This window comes from Periplaneta americana, chromosome 11 (assembly GCF_040183065.1).
Source record: "Periplaneta americana isolate PAMFEO1 chromosome 11, P.americana_PAMFEO1_priV1, whole genome shotgun sequence".
NCBI classification, from domain to species: Eukaryota; Metazoa; Arthropoda; class Insecta; order Blattodea; family Blattidae; genus Periplaneta; species Periplaneta americana.
In genome coordinates, this window is record NC_091127.1 from 169432113 (window position 1) to 169450031 (window position 17919).

The 17919-nt window shown below is 32.7% G+C and overlaps 1 non-coding gene across 1 annotated transcript; it reads right to left on the reverse strand.

The window, feature by feature from the left end:
* Positions 1-14972: 14972 nt before the first annotated feature.
* On the reverse strand, positions 14973-15044 carry TRNAN-AUU (transfer RNA asparagine (anticodon AUU)). Its single transcript has one exon. It is a non-coding gene; the product is annotated as a tRNA-Asn (tRNA).
* Between the last annotated feature and the right edge of the window lie 2875 nt (positions 15045-17919).

The following is a 17919-nucleotide window of genomic DNA, read 5'->3' on the forward strand; positions in this document are numbered from 1 at the left end:
GGATATAGCCTGCTATAAAGCATAGCTTCTCCAACTTTTAGATGACGAGACAATTATTTTCCTCACATTGCTTTAGTACGATCCCCTGAGCAAAATTTAGGACATAGTAATGTGAAATTTGTTATCAATTTAAGTAGAAACAATTTTGAGAAGGATGATCAACAAGCCAATAACGTTAACGATGAAAAGAAGTCTATTTACAACCCATGTATTCCTCACTTTAGTGAGAGATACAAAATGAATATTAATACATGGGAAGTGAAAGGACTTCTTTTTGGCGCTAGGGGAACTTCATTTAAGTTAACCAAAACCATTCTCCTTTCTCTTAAATTTTCTAATGAGGACATTAACAAAATTTGTCTAATGGTATTGAGAGATTCATTATCCATTTTACACAATCACTTGTATAATACTATGCAATTTTTTTTTACTTCATTCCATTACTTTTCAATGTATTTTCAACTCATGTTTCTCCGAAATCAAATTGTACTTTATTTTTAAATTTATCATTGTTCCGTATTCTCATATTGTATTTTTAATTTAACCTCTGCTTTGTATTCTGGATCCTAGTGGTCAGCCGTAGATTTCGGCCAGATGTCCCAAATTGTGGAATTTGTGTATTATGTTTTTATTCAACGTTGTTCTATGAAAATTTAAACATCCCATTATTTTGCTTTGAATAAAAACATAATTAAATTGGTTTCTATTTAAATTGATAACTGCTCTTCAGACCCTTAGAGGGCCGCAGTCTCCTTGCTTGAGAATCATTGCTGTGATGGACACAGCATGTTTCGAAAATTTAGGACAAACAAATTATACAATTCTCAATACACCACAACGAAAAGGCAAAACACAGCTAGGTAATCCAAAGAAAAGATTGACAATGCAAGTGTACCACTGAATAAGGTAGACTGTGACAACTTAGCTATGATATCATCATCATCATCATCATCATCATCATCATCACTTCTTAACTGGTTTCTTAATTATATACAATAAAAGTAATTTGATACAATTATATGAACACTTTTTAATGATTGAATAAAATTAATAAAATCGGTTAAAAACCATACATGTTTCGGAAGAATGCTCCTCCATCTTCAGTGGTAGTACCACGACTGTAACAAGAACATAAATTGTGTAAAGCTCGTGGTTGATAATAAAATTTTTACAAAGATACATAATTTAAAAATCAACAATTATTAAAAATAAAATGACCTAAATGTTGTAGAGTTCGCATGCATATTATAAACTTAAATACAAGATAATTAATTAAAGTAATTATTTAAAATTTTTAAAAAGCAGTGTCTAATCGTAAAAATATATGTATTAAGTACAAAATAATTAACCAGAAAATAAATAATTAGTGTATGATGTTGAAATTAACAAAATGTTAAAATATCAAGATTGTTAGAAATGAAAAAATGTGACAAAACCTAAGTATTAATCATTTCAAAGTATTTGGTAATTAAGATTAGTGATAAAATTAGAATACAAAAATAGACATTTAAGATGTCTTAAATTATACTACCTAGGTAAATCTTGTGTTTATGTTAATAAGTAAATTGAAAACTAAGTGGGAAGTAATTTAATCATGGTTTCTTAATTTTGAATGCTGCACGATTATATTGCTAAGACATCATTTCAATAACTATACTAATTAAGTAATTTTTCAACTATATAATATGTTGAGATGAGATAAATAAGCATCAGTATTACGACTTCTTTCAAATACACATACAGCCTACTTTAAAGTCACTATTTTTACAGATGACAACCTCAAAGCATTAATGCTAAATTTAAACCCTGCAAACTACATATTATAGAAAATTTAATAGTACATTATGCAACGAGCCTATAATGGTAGTAATTAAGACGCGAGTATGTTTGTTTATGAAACGAGCGCAAGCGAGTTTCATAATTTTCATACAAGCGTCTTAATTACCATTACAGGCAAGTTTCATACGACTTTTTATGCTCGACCATATTTCTAACTTGAAATTATTCATACGTATTCATGTTATGGTTGTCTAAGTGAAGAGCGGAACTGACCTTCTAAATTGTGAGATGTGTGCAGACGCGAAAGTATTGATTTTTTCCGAGGGACGAATGTCATTGACCTTGATATAATCTAGAGCAGACGTCTCAATAGGGCCTCCTCGGAGCACTTCCTCCTCTCTCTATTTTTTTTATGTAAAAGTGGAACAAGATGCGGGAGCAGTTCGTGTATCTCCGTATGACGTCATTGATCGCGACGTTTGAATAAACATCTGCAACCGCTACGATGGTGTGGCCATCTCCGAGGAAAGACTGTCCTTATTACCGCAAATGTATGAAGAAATAAAAGCGTTTATAGGGAAAGTGAAATTGTGGGAGTCGAAAGTTTCAGTGGGTAACTGTTACCACTTCATTAATCTAAAATTGTTACCTAATTTGAATCCAGACCAGTGTAACAAATATAATGAAGTACTGAAAGGCTTGAGAAAAGAATTTGAGACCAGATTTAAGATTGTTTGTGAATTTCTAAGATGTTTTGGTTATTTTTAATTATTGAAAACATCACGAACTATATTATTTAACTATTATTGTAATTAATATATTAATATTGACGTATCGTAAAAATACGTACTTTAACAACCAACAAGTTTAATTGTAATTTTATTATTATTTAATTGAATTTTATTTCATTTAATATAATAAAAACTTAAAAAAAAAGAGAGATACCAAAAACCATTTACTAGAAATGAAGTATTGTTGTTGTTTTGTCAACTGTCCGAAGACAGGTCTGAACCTCATAAGTGATACCAACAAGGCACCACTTATGAGGCAACTAGGCCAGGAGATAATGAAGTAAGGTGGCCAGTTCCTTGTGCTTAAATAATTACGTAACATGTATGGTTTTTCATGCTTCAGATGTCTTATTTTTACTCATTGATATATATGATTAGAAAATAAATTTATTATTATTATTACTGCAAACTACTTAAGAAATTTTATTCCTTCCGAAAATAACCGTCTATTGTGACAGTACAACTCAAAAGTGCAGCTTTGTGGAATTTCTCCCGCGACAGTTACAACTTAGTTCGCTCATGCTTGTGACATGAATCAGCGATCGGCTATCTTCGGGTGTTGCACTTATCTCTTCTGCTGACCACGCTATCTACACTTGCTCTCTGTAACAACTTTCATGCGTTGGCCTTGAGTCGCCTGATCTAGAGAATAACATGAACATTAGTCTTGATATAACCTGAAATTGATTTAGAATTGAAAAACGAGATGACAAATTGAATTTATTTGAATATTATTTACAATTAACACTAATTATTATAGTAACAGAACATAACCTTCTGCAACAGTATTGGATTTCCAGCCTCCGTGACGTTTCGCTAATTGCCTTTCGATTGCATATCCGAGAATAATTGATACTTGCGGTTTTATAATGGTACAATGGTGATTTCTCATTGGCTGAACTTTAATGAACAGGTGTACTTTAATGAGGTGCATTAAAGAGCTACTACCAGGTGTATAATTACTACATTTCGGCATGGTCGAGCATAAAATAACTAATGAGATTTCGTTGGTGAAAATTTTCAAAATGAATACATTTTAAGTCAATCAATGAAGAAATATTAGTTCGTCAATTCATGTTCAGTTCCTCCAGAATCACTTTCTCTCTGTTACTTTTTGATCGGACTGTGCAAGTTGTCTTACTTTATTATTGTGGTCTGTCCATGTTGTTGATGATCATCTGCTGTGTTGTTCATCTCCAACAATAGTTCAGACATCAGGGAACATTTTGTGCCAGTGGAAGCTTGTGTTCTTGACAGAACTTCATTTCCGCTTCCAAGAGTCAGCTGAAGCTCATCAAATGTTGCAGTATCACAGTCACCAGATTTCACATAGAAAGAATTGGCATGCTGTTGCATATTCCACGATTCCATTTTCATGACAAGGGAAACAAACAACGATCTTACATTTCAAGCAATTACTCCAGACTAAATTAAATAAATGTGAAATTTAATAATTTTACTTCTAACTATAGATCCATAAATCAAGGAGTACGACAAGGTTGCCCATTGTCACCAAGTCTTTTCAATATATACATGGATGAAATAATACGCCTTTGGTGTGAGGAGTACAAATTAGGAATTCAAATTTCAAGTTCCATAAGACTAAACACAGTTCTTTTCGCGGACGACCAAGTATTAGTTTCAAACTCCGAAGACATTTTACAGATGGGTATATTTAAACTAAATTAAATCATAGAAGAACATTGCATGAAGATTTCACCAGAAAAACAAAAAAATAATGGCATTTGAAGGTACAAACCCAATCCGAAGCAAAATTGTTGTTGAAAATGTGATTTTAGAACAGATAAATTCCTTTTCATATTTAGGATCTAGTATATCATACGAAGGAGAGAATGATGTAAGCAGAAAAATTAACAAATTTTTTACAAATATTAGGACTATATATTATTTTAATGTACCGAAGTACATATGATATTTCCATGCATGATATATATGATATGCGTAAATCACTTCGTGATTTAAAACAGCGCTTATTCCGTCGGATCCCGGCCAACTAGTCACTCATAACAAGTGCACCTCAGCACATGTGTGGACATCAGTCCTACGTTCATAGACATCTATGACGTAGTGCAGAGGGCGGCCACTAGAGGGAACTCAAGAGTTGGAACTTAATCTGAGAGAATTCTGTCCGATGCTGGGGTGGGTATCCGGAGTGGCTTAGTGGATAAAGCATCAGCACGTAGAGCTGAAAACCCGGGTTCAAATCCCGGTGCTGGAGAGAATTTTTCTCTGTTCCATTACTTTTTCATCAAATATTGGGACTGCTAAACCATACCCTAAAACCAAGTTTAGTACAGAAACATTCCAGAATAAAACTATATAAAACCCTTGCACTACCAACTCTCCTCTATGGAAGCGAAATTTGGGTTCTGAACAGAGACTTATCAGCAGATTAAGAGCAGCTAAAATGAAATATCTGCGACGAACTGCAGGATACACACTTCTGGACCACAAGAGGAACGAGGATATACTGCAGGAACTCAACATGCAGCCATTAGAAGAAAAAATTACAGAATACAGAAACAGATGGCTTGAACACATTTCTCGTATGGAAGCTGGCCGGACACCCCAAGAAATGCTAAAATACCACCCTCAAGGACGACGACGACCAGGACGTCCACAGAAACGTCTATTGGATCCTGTATTGCTGGAACCGAAACAGGCCAACAATGGCCTAATTTCGTGCCTGGAATATGATGATGATGATCATACTCCAGACTAGGGGGCTACAGAACAAAGGCATGTGGGAATGGGTGAAGGAACAAGGTCAAACATGATATATGGTATAGGTGTCTGACCTCATACAGTCGAAACACACATTAATAATTGTCAAGTATGAGGGAAAATTCAAAATATCTTACAGGATATAAGGTTATGGGTGATAAACAAATGAAAAGTATGAAATAAGTTCACTTGTATTTAAATAACGAACAATATTAGTGTAAAAACATTGTTTACATTAGTGTATATTTGACATGTCAATTTTAACTATCTGCATAATTTGAACAATTTAATATTTGTCTTTTAAACTATGCAACATGGAGTACTGTAATGCTGGGAATAACAAAAATAAGTGATAAATTTATCACTTTGAAAAAAAAATTATATTTTATAAATGTGACAGTACAGAAGCAAAAATTTTGTTAATACTAAGCAGATATTAAAACTGACATCTTCACTCACATGAAATATTTACAATCACAAGAACTTTTTAACATACAGTGGTGATACATTTTGATTTTAAACATTTTCATGATATTTTGTAATATTTATTGCAATAAGTTACTTATACATCTGATATGGATGAGTTACTAACATTATCTTTTCCAACAAATTGCTTATGAAGATTTTTAAATTTCTTATGAAAAAATCTGATCAATCCATGATAAACTTTTGTGGTTTCAAGTTTTGCTATTAATAAAATGTTACAGAATTCGACATATTCGTAGTAATACAAGTATATTTATTTTAGAACATTTATAATTTTTCATAGTGTAATTTTTTTCTCATAATGATATTTTTGTTACAGAAATTATTAAAGATATAAACCAAGAAGAATACAGACCTTAATTTTAACACTCAAGAATACCCATGTAACATTTACACTTGACAGTTGGAACACAAGTCTTAATGAACAATTATTATTACAAGTGTAGTTTAATACATTGTATCAAACACAGATATACCTAAAGTAAAAATTAACAATATTAATATGAAAGTCTTTTTTTTTTTCATTCTTTCATAATAAAGAATAAATCAATTATATTTTTCAGACTACAGATTAGACTACACAAATCTACTTAAATGCAAGAAATTTGCAACACATTCATTTCACACTTTAAAGAAAATTAACAATACTGGAAAATCTGTTAACATTAACATTATCATTCCAAATATAAAACTCACTTTTGAATTCACTTTTTACACATTAATACTTTAAAATTATAGAATAAGAAACAATTACTACAGATCTAACACCATAATCATTTGAAACAACATACTGGTACATACCGGTATTAATTATACCAAATATCTTGAAATCAACTGCCACCATATTTGAAACGTGTTAAAATCCAGAGGTTATTATAAAATAACGTAATTCCTCAACAACATTAAACTTTTACTGAATTTACAATCGCAACATGTACCTTCCCTCTGCTATAGCAAGACAGTGCATGTATAGCGATAAAATTATAATGATAAAGCAATCCAATGAAAAGGATACATATACGGCCAGACATAATGTACTTTTTGGACCTACTTGTATGGAGCAATTGAGATGAACTGTTAAAAAAACATGTACCAGTGAAGTGAAAGCTAATGGGTACTGAAACGATCACAAAATATCTGTGTGAAGTATGCTATATCATTGAAGCACGTCTATTGCAATAATTATTAATGACTATGAAAAAATGCTGCATTAATATAGAGTTTACTGCTGATTTTGAAGATTAATGGCCAGTTTGTCCAAGTAATGTTTAATTTTGCTTAACGAATGCTAAATTAACAGTCTGTTTATTTTTAACGCATTGTTAATGTATTTTCCATTTGTTCAACATAATTTTGTTTAAGATAACCAACACTTAACTATAACGTCTGTTAGCACTATTTTAACTACTCAACAGCAGTTGGTAATGATTCTACACATGTAAGACAATTTTTGATTGGCTAAAATTAATCTTTAAATTCTATATTATAGAGCGAGTCATGAAACTTGCATAAAATGACAACCTGTTACAGTAGGCCACGCTCCATAAACAAACAGTTGACAAATGAAAGTTGTAGGTGACGTGCTGAATAATAATTACAAAGTAAGGTTATATTTCCTCATTGCTATTATGGATACGAAATACGAAAGAAATAAAATAACACTGATGTATTTAAACAGTCCAAAGTATTTTTTAAATGTTACATTACCAGTCATATGCTAAACATTCCCTACAGAGAGACACAAAATATTAATTTCGCAACTTCTGTTCGAACAGCTGTGGAGACATCGGCCATATTTAACTAACTGTTAAACGAGTTAACTGCGCGAAATCCTACATTTAAAATTAACAAACTGTTAACAATCTGTTAAACCAAACTGGTGTTGAAAACATACAATTTTATTAATTAACAAACTGTTTAGAGTTTAACAGTCGTTAAATTTTCTAACAATACTTGGAAAAACCGGCCATTAATGTAGCTATTTTAAAATAAACCTTAAAGTAATAAACAGAAATGTTCATTTGTTACGCAATAGTTACTTTCTTATATGAAATAGTATAAATGAAAAATTCAAGTTACTTCTGTTACATATTTCAGTGTGTATATTAATTTAATTTGATTATTCAATCTCAAGTTGTTTCATGCAGATGGACGGATGGGAAAACTCAATAGGCACTATTCAGGAATGCAAATATTCCTGAAAACGTATAATAGTGTGTATTACACTATTTGGAATTGAATTTAAAAGGTCCGTAACTTGCATTTTGCTTTCAGTGACGGTTGTAGTGATTGCACTAGGTAGACATAGACCTATGAAAGAGTCTGAAACTACTTTTTTTATTCGAAAAGAATGTTTTCTTGAAATGAGTAAACAATATCACGCTCATATGAAGTAGGCTATGATACGTTACTGATTATGACGCAATGTTATTCAGAATTTTTTACAGACCAAGTAGCTGGAAATGTATGACTATTTTAATACTGAGCCAAATGCACCCAAAATAATTTTCCTGAAACCATCACTGAAAGCTTCCTGATTGAAAGGGTTAATCAAGACTTTTAAGGATGGAAAGTAATATGACTATATGAGTTTGATTTTTCAGACGACGACTTTGCTCCTACTCAACTTTTCTAGTCACAAATATGAATGCATCAATAAGATACATTTTCAATCCTCTCGATCTAATTTTTTTTTTTTCAAGAATTTTGACATGATTTGAAAATACTGTAATAAGAGGTACAAAATAATATTGCTGTAGTAACAGTGGCTGAATAGTTTGATCAACAATTAAATTAATATAGGTATCATTATTATCTACTTTTTTCAGGTCACTATACTACGGAATTATTGATGGTTATGAATATCTCTACAAGCAAAGTTCACTATGTGATATGTTACGAACTAACAACTAGTCAACTATTTTTATACTACAGTGTAAAAGTGTAAATATATATAAGAAATATGAAAACAGCTAATCTAAGAACTGTATAGCATATTCCTGCATCTAAACTGATAAAAAGAGAACAACAATTTAAAATTTGTTATGGTACTTCAAAATTACTACGGTACCGGTACTGCACATACTAGGTATTCAGACTTTGGGAGTGTCATAAAGTAACTTCCTGATCATGATCAATTATTCAAAATCATTGTTACGCTTATTACTGTGAATACATTATTGGACTTAAGTTTAGATTTCGTTGTAACATTTTGAATATCTGATGATGCCATATGGGTGAAAACGTTCATAAATTTTCTTCTGTAAGATGTATTAGCAAATAAATTTGCAAAAAATGATAAATCATATGATTGGAAACTTTAAAATAAATTTATAAACTTCTTGACACTATGAAATTTTGGGGTTTTATTCCTACAATGTGCTATATTTATGCTTTGCTGAAATTCTGAGTCCCAGGTATAAAAATACAGATTATGAGCTTAGAAGATGCATTAAATCTACAATACAAAAGTTTAACTAACTTTATCGCTGAAAAACTGTTAGAAGTAATCAGATCTAGCTGCGCTAAACTGACAAATCATGGGAAAGTCTGAATATTCCTTGTTGGTTGCTGGGGTTGGTCGTGAGACATGCCTCCTTGAAATGTGAAAGAACTTCACGCTATTTTCCATTTCCCTCCACAGCCAGCCAGCCAAGAGACAAGCGAAAATTTTCCTCACCCATAGATCCTCATCACTTTGTCCGAGTACATCTGTCGATGACATGTGCCACCATGTAGCAGTCGATGAGCAAAGAACCCAGAAAACAGCTGATTTTCTCAATCACACCAATTTACGGCAGAGAAATTTATTGTAGTATTTATAATTTTTAATCGTGAGAATTTTTTTTTTTTTTTGGATTGGCATTGCCTCAACTGCCTCAAAGTAGCTTATTAAATTATTTTATTGATTTGACTGATGCCTTCCCTAAGCAAAGAGGGATTTTTCCGAAGAATTTTTTTTATGAATACAGAAATGAAAATGCAACATAACAATAGTTTCAATTATGCGATAACAATGTGCCAATCTGGCAGCACTAGTTAAGAATAAATTACCTACAAGACTTTTAAATCATCATTAACAGAAAATATTTTTTCTACATATTTTCAATAATATTAATAATTCTTTAACATGTAAAAATATCGAGATGTAAATATTTCAAGGACGTTATTTTCGATTGTCTTATGTTACATAATGAATGAAATAGAATGATAATGGTGATAGGACGATAATAATGGCGGCAGTGGAAATAATGATGAAATGTCCTCAGGCAAAAGAAAATAAGGATCATTTTTAAATTACTACTTTCTGTCAGAGCAAACCAAAACTCTGAAAATGTTTTGTTTGTAAAGTGTAAGATGGACTCTGAGTACAACATCCACCATCACATGGATTCTTTCTTTTATCAGTACCAAAATAATATGTGCAGTAACACGGTTAATAATCAATTACGAATAAAATTATTCTTTAGAAATTTATGAATAATCTATGCAAATAACATGCGTTAATGTTCTCTTTCTATCAAACTTGACAATATAAAAAGTTCACTTAATAGTATTAGACATAAAATATTACAGCCATTATTATATCACAAAATGTACACATTTTTTCTCTTCATATTCTCCTCAACATTAGAAACACTGGACTAGCTATTAGGAGTGTAGAGCACTAACATGTTTTTCTCTAGGAATACATAAAATAGCTAAAGAAGGGCTGCCAAACGCTTTTTTTTTAACATGTGTTCAAACTATGGGTAATTTCTGAAAAATATGTTACAAATTCCCAAAATGATTCTTTGAGCTTCTTTTGTTACGATAATTGTGAAAAAGGAATGTCAAGGAGAGAGAAAACAAAACCAGTTTACAGCACTTTTAGAAAGGCTGCTAAGGTATACATCAAGATTAATAGAATATTAGTAATAGACACCAAGAGATAATGTCACATATCACTCTTTCTTACTATCACTACAACATTACGAGATAAAGCGGCCGTAATAAACAAACTGAACTAATGGATAAAAAAAAATTATTATTATTATTATTATTATTATTATTATTATTATTATTTTACCAACTGACAAAAGATAATTTATGTAGCAGTTACAAAACTATGACATATATTTATCTTTCAAATCAGTGCGACCAACCTAATAATTCTAATTTATGTTTGATTATAAAACTGGTCACTCTGAAACATGTTAACCAGTCCTGAAATATACTTTCAGTTGACAATGAACGATTTCCAGCTAATATTTTTAGTTTAATATACAATTACAAAGTCATAATATTAATAAATTAATCAAGTTAACAGTACAGACGTGGACAAATTATTAGACTAAATTAATTATATGTGCAACGAAGCTGTATTTACCGGTAGAAATAATGAACAAAAATGTATTTTGCACAGATATAATGAACAAAAAACTGAGTCTTGAGGTTACTAATATTTTGTGAACATTCCCTTACTCCTTATTAACGTGTTGATTTTGTCAGAGATGCTAGAAACCAAAGTCTAACACTTTCTTTGAATATCAGCATCATTTATCCAGATATCAGACTGTGCTTATATGAGTCTATGTTTTGTTGCAAGCCTCTTTTTGTTCACTTTCTTCTTCAGTACAGATCACAGATTTTCAATTTCGTTCATGTCCGGTCTTCTTGCAGGCCATGGGAGAATATCTTCTGCAGTATATAATTAAAACACCAGTAGTACCAACATAGCCAGAAAAAATATATTTAACCATTGGAAAAATATACCAGAAGATGTAAAGAATCATATTTACAACAATGGAGACTGTGAATTATACTGATAGTGATATGACGAATTATATTAAAAATTTTAACTTGTTAACTGCTTCCCATTGGAGGTAGCCCAGAAGGACTCAGTATACTCTCCTACATGAATTTTACAATATTAAATGTTTACATAAATTTGTTGACAGAAAATTAAAATAAACATATATGAATTGTAAAGTGAAGAAAAAGAAATTAAACAGAGTAAATATGATGACTCAGAATTTGGCAAGAGCGTTTCAAAACTGAAGTTATGATGTCCGTAGTAAGTGTCTGTGGTAGTTCAAAAGTCTTCCTGAAGCGTTCAAAGAACTTGGGAATCACACCACGAGCTCCAATAATAAGACCAATCACCTCAATGTCTTCAAGCTGGTATTTTGCTTTGAAGTAATCAACTGTTGGCAGATAAATGTTGATCTTTTCTTGATTGACATCCTCCGGCTGGCTACTCCCCATTTCAATCCTTACGGTAGGATCAATTATATAACCTTTCTTGGTAGTCTGGGAATACGCTATGATGTCAATACGTCTAGAAGAGTCATTAGTAGCAAGGCAAAAGACTTCCTCTTCTACTGTCCAAGACTTTTTTTTTTCAAAGCAGTTGCAATTACGGATCGAACATGATGATATCTGGCATTTCGGAGGAGTAAACCTCTGTTACACTGACCTTGGACGTGGCCAAGGGTTTCAGTCTCCAGGCATTATGTCTGCACAGCAATCCGTCCAAAGAGCGACCAGGTACTCCTCTAACTGCTGCTAAATTGGCATTCATTTTAAGGCAGGTTACCCATTCAGCTGTAGATAGTCCAGACTTATTAAAAATCCAGGCATTGGCTTTAGGTACTTGGCTGTACAATTCTACACCTCTGCCTCTTCCAGGCATTACTTTCCAAGATTCGAATTCTGCATTTCTTAATGCCTCTCTTAATTTCCTAGTCACAGATTTACGAAGTTCAACTGGACAAGGGAGACTTAGATGTTGATAAGAAGAATTAAGTTCAGACATCAAAGGTCGCATACTATTTACATAAAATCTAATAATTTGTCCAGGTCTGTACTTCGTTTCCAAATTCTGGCTACTTCTATAACAGTAGCCTTACACCAAAGTTTTGAATATAATCCTTATCAAAGTGTCGTCTGAGAAAGAAGAAAGCATATAAAATTCAACTTCTATTATGAGGTACTTTAGAGGTATATTCAGGGAAGAGGCAAAGAGGCTGAAAAATTCGAAATTACGAAGACTACAGATGTCTTTTACTTCTCCTCTCTTCTCTCAAGGAACCCCAGATTATATAGTTATATGAAAGACAATCTCTGCGGGAAAACCAATGATTTCCTTTCTAAGGTTCTTCTAATAAGAGCCCCCCTTCCCACATCGCGATGCCAACATGAATATAAAGAATTCTGTCACCTGCAAAAAAAAAATCTAGGAAGAAACAATGAGTTTCCAAATAAGACGAGAATTGTATATGATAAACACAAACTAGTTTCAAAACAACAGAATAGGTGCAAGTCTGTACCACCTTTAAAATTTGGTAGGCTTGACAGTTTAAACCAGACGTCTCCAAAAAGCGTATCGTCTTTCGTGCTCCGGATGCTGCCCGCCGAACACAGGGTGCTGTAAGACTAGAGAAGGGGGAGAGACTCTTACCTCAACAGATGGGAGCGATCAGTGGGGGATCGCGGCAACGGTCTGCTTATGTTTACAAATAATAACATCAAAAGAATAAGAAATAGCATACGTTTGTATATTATCTTGACATACTACGAAGCATCCTTTGTAAATAAACAACATTTACATTATTTTACAATTCATTTTTATATTTCTAAATATGTCAACACCAACAAAATCTTTACACTTGGCTTTGAACAATATATCACTTTGAATTGTTACAACTCCAAATTTATTTCAGGTCTCACGTCTGCAATGTTCATTGTAAACGGGTTCGCGAACAAGGAAAAATCTTTTTCAATGTTTCTGAAGTCTCCAAATCGTCTTTCTTTGAAATCTGTTTTGAGACTTTCCATGACTTGGCAATATGCACCTACTTTTGACTGGGGAATATTCGTGAGCAAATGCAAACTTGGAAAATGGAATAATTCATTCTCCCCCACTAACACAAAAAAAAATCATCTTCCCATTCATCCTTGAATGTACTACGTCCATGATTAGAAAACATCGTGAAATGGTGGAACACTCCGACCAACACAGTGATAATGGCAGTCTGCCACTGCTCTTCGTTTGCGCATAAACATTGAGTACAGTACAGGTGGGGACGGGTGAGACGGAACGGGCTCATTACGTACTGGCTTCGGTTCCGTTCAGGAGCTTACTCGCGAGTACGCTTTTGGAGACATCTGGTTTAAACCATAAACAAATGTTGCCCCTTTCTTATTAAAGTAATTTTTTTTTATTTTAATGCCAATTAAAGTAAGGAACTAAGCTTCTGAAATAAAATTTCATAACAACACGTTGCATGGCTTACGAATGTACTACACAAGTTTCTTAAAACTACGTAATAGTTTGTACTTGAGCGCATTCTGGCAGTTTTCTCTCTCTTTCTGATGTAGATATTGGCTGAACAAAGAAACGATACACTTTAACTATGCTATTTTTGATGATTTCCAATTGAAACCACTTTTCACACTTAACTGAAACAGAAATATATAAAAATATAAATTCATAGCATTTCCATATCCGAGATTATGCTCATTTCAAATTTGTATTAATGTTTTCCATTAGTATAGCTTTAATTTGAGTGTTACTTCATTGTAATAGTTAACTTCAAATTGATTCACGCCATTCATACATTTACTTATAAAACAATCACTCAACAAGTACAAGGATAAAAGTTATAAAATCCAATACTGGTAGTCTTGTAAAGTGTCTACTGCTAACAATAATGTAACATTACATGGAAGAAATACAATAATATTTTGTAATGAGAAGCATCTTTAGTTGCTCTAATTCAGCTACCATCAAATTCCACTCTCATCGTTCTGCGACATTATAATAGAATGCAATTATTTCCTTGATGTTCCACTGTCAACAGGTCCTGCAGGCAGAGCAGTGGTCGGCAAACATTACGGCAGGGGTGCATTGACGTGAAAACTAATTTGTAAGCTCTCTGTCGTCTAACATGAAGAAGCTACCACTCCTCTTATGCCAAGCTGGACTTTCCTAACGAACTTCAGTTCTAGGAAATTAGGTAAAATACTCTTTCCCCCTTTCTAATACCAATATGGAACGAATTTAGCAGAGCAGTATTTGTCTATAAGAGAATTTATTTTACATCTTAAATAGCATTTTTGTATGCAAATCTAGTCTTTCAGGTGAAGCTCCCTGTAAAGCAGATCTGAATAATTTCAAGGGAAAAATTGTTCCGGGGCCGGGTATCGATCCCGGGACCTCTGGTTGAATGTACCAGCGCTCTACCACTGAGCTACCCGGGAACTCCACCCGACACCGTCCCAACTTCTCCCCTATATTATATAAAGGTAGAGCGCTGGTACATTCAACCAGAGGTCCCGGGATTGATACCCGGCCCCGGAACAATTTTTCCCTTGAAATTATTCAAATCTGCTTTACAGGGAGCTTCACCTGAAAGACTAGATTTGCATAATATATACGTTACTGTGTACGTTAACAGAAAACCACAATTCCAAGTCACACAGAGATTGTGTGCACTCGTTGTGGGTCTCTGGCGTTTCGTCAGCCCACGCGAGTTGTGTGGATATAAAGGGAGAAGTTGGGACGGTGTCGGGTGGAGTTCCCGGGTAGCTCAGTGGTAGAGTGCTGGTACGTTCAACCAGAGGTCCCGGGATCGATACCCGGCCCCGGAACAATTTTTCCCTTGAAATTATTCAGCATTTTTGTAGTTGTTTTTTTTTTATTTTTGCAATTTTAGTACCGGTATTTTTATTTTAAATATACTCAAAATACTAAAAATACGCTTTTCAGGCACAAACATAGGTTTTAGGGATTTATAGGAGTTTATGATTCGTTTAGGCATTTTAGGTCCTATAAAATTTTGGTAGGGGGATCCTGTGTACATGAAACATAGAGATATCTGAATAACATACATCACTAACGTATCAAACAGAATAAGTAAGGAGCTAGAAACCCATTCCTTAGATATAACATACCGGGTAAGGTGGGGTTACTTGAGACATCGGGGATATTTGAGCCAAACCAGGTGTTTAGATGTATTCGTTTCTGTGATTTTTGTAATTTTTTAATTCAAATTTTGGAATTAAAGAAAAGAAAATTATGTGTGCATATTATCTCAGTGAATTATAGAATATAGCTAAAGATAATAAACTACATATATACTGTACCCAAATCTATAAAATGTTATCATTTAAGGTTCTATTAACTCAAGTAACCTCATATGAAGTTTAACTTGCACCACATAGCATTTTTAAATGGGTGGCCCAAGTATACCCATTTCCTGGGTAACTTGAGCCACTAATAAAACAATAAATAAATACATAACAATAGTGACAATGCAATAAAGCTGCTTGCCTATGGTTTGTATGTCGCAAGATTCAACATATAGGAGAGCAATGAAAGTTTCTCAAGTTATACGTTTTTTGTAGGAGTTAATGAAACTTTCTGAGGTGGTTCACGTATCCCCAGCTTACGGGTAAGTAACAAGTACTGAATGTAATTTTCGAACACTTGCCTGATTACGAAACTTGGCATGCAGTCTCCCAACAAGATTTTGCCATTGCTCACACAGCTGCAGTTCCAATAAATGATAAAAAAGAATGGGTTCGAAAAGAGAGTTATTAGGTTGGATTATAGCTGCTTCACTCCCATAATTTGATCCCTTGCCATTCTTACTTTTGTGAAAATTTGCAAGACCAAGTTTTACAAAAGTAATCCCACATGTTGCATTAACTATAAGAGAATATTCGGAGGGAGTGTTTATAATTAGCGTTCAAATAATGATGAACTTCTTTAATTTGTGAACAACACTTCTTTACGAAAGTGTCAAGAATGTGTATACGCAAGCATTTACAGCAGGACATCAAAAAAATAATCGCATTGTAGAAATAAAACTGAAATGCAACCTGTTCCACGTACAGGTAAATGCAATTACAATCTCAACTTCTTTAATATTTAGATTTTAGTTATGCTACCACACTAAAGTACTAAGGCCTTTGGTCTAAATTGGCATTAGCTGCTGTTGGATTCAAAGGATGAATCTCTCTTATTTCTTAATAGACAATTCTCAGATGAGTATGCCAATATAGGCGAAAGGCCGTAGTGTTTTGTTGTAGCTCTGAAAATACAAAATGTTTGTAGTAAGTATTTTGCGCTGACATTTAATACCTACTGTTTCAGACTTTAAACAGGTAAAAGGGGAGGAAAACTACAGTACTAGCGACAAAACAAAAGTCTGGAAGTTAATAGTAATTTTGGGTGAAGAAATGAATCACCTCTATTTTTTTCCCTCCACTTTTGTCAGTATTATGCTAGTATATTAGTATTCACACCGAAGTGTTCTGCAAGTTATTATTTCATAAAATATAATCTAAATACTGAATATGCTTATGAGATAATGAATACAGTACGAACAAGATGAATTGTAAAACTTACTTTTAAAATTGTACTTCCTTTGATACTTGTTTGCTAGGCCTACTTACTAAAATAAAAGGGGAAGGAGGATAGATTTCATAAAATTTTCATCTCCCTTTAAACATACATATCACATATTCTGATGGGCTGGAATATCAGTACAAGTCAAAAAAATTAATTTTACAGGAGAGCAAATTGTACAACATTAGCCATTATATAATTTAAAACTTCTCTAAAATCAGTTCTACGTGTTTTTTTTACATGTATCTATTTTACTACTAATAGATATCAGGTTGACAATGAGAAATATGTACTGATCTTGATTTTTTGCTAAAAATTGACTAAACTGTTAGTCACACCCATCAAAGAATGTCTTCCCACATGAATTATAAAGAATATATTAATAATTGTATTTTCATCAGATATAGTATTAAGCTTAGCTGGTAAAGATAATTATTATAGGTTAAAAAAATGTGAGTTTGATCTTTTCTTGGAGATACTTCCTCCATTACATAATGCACAGGAAAATGTTTCCATACATAGCTCAATGTACAGGAACTGACTTGAATAAAAACAGAAGGTATTACAGGCATATGGTTTCATAAAAATAAAATACAACATTTAAAGAGTTAATTCATACTGTGAATGTTAAAGTATTATAGACAGCTAATCTAAAATTAAAATTAAAAATTAAGGTGCAAAAAAAAAAAAAAAAAAAAAAAAAAAAAAAAAAAAAAAAAAAAT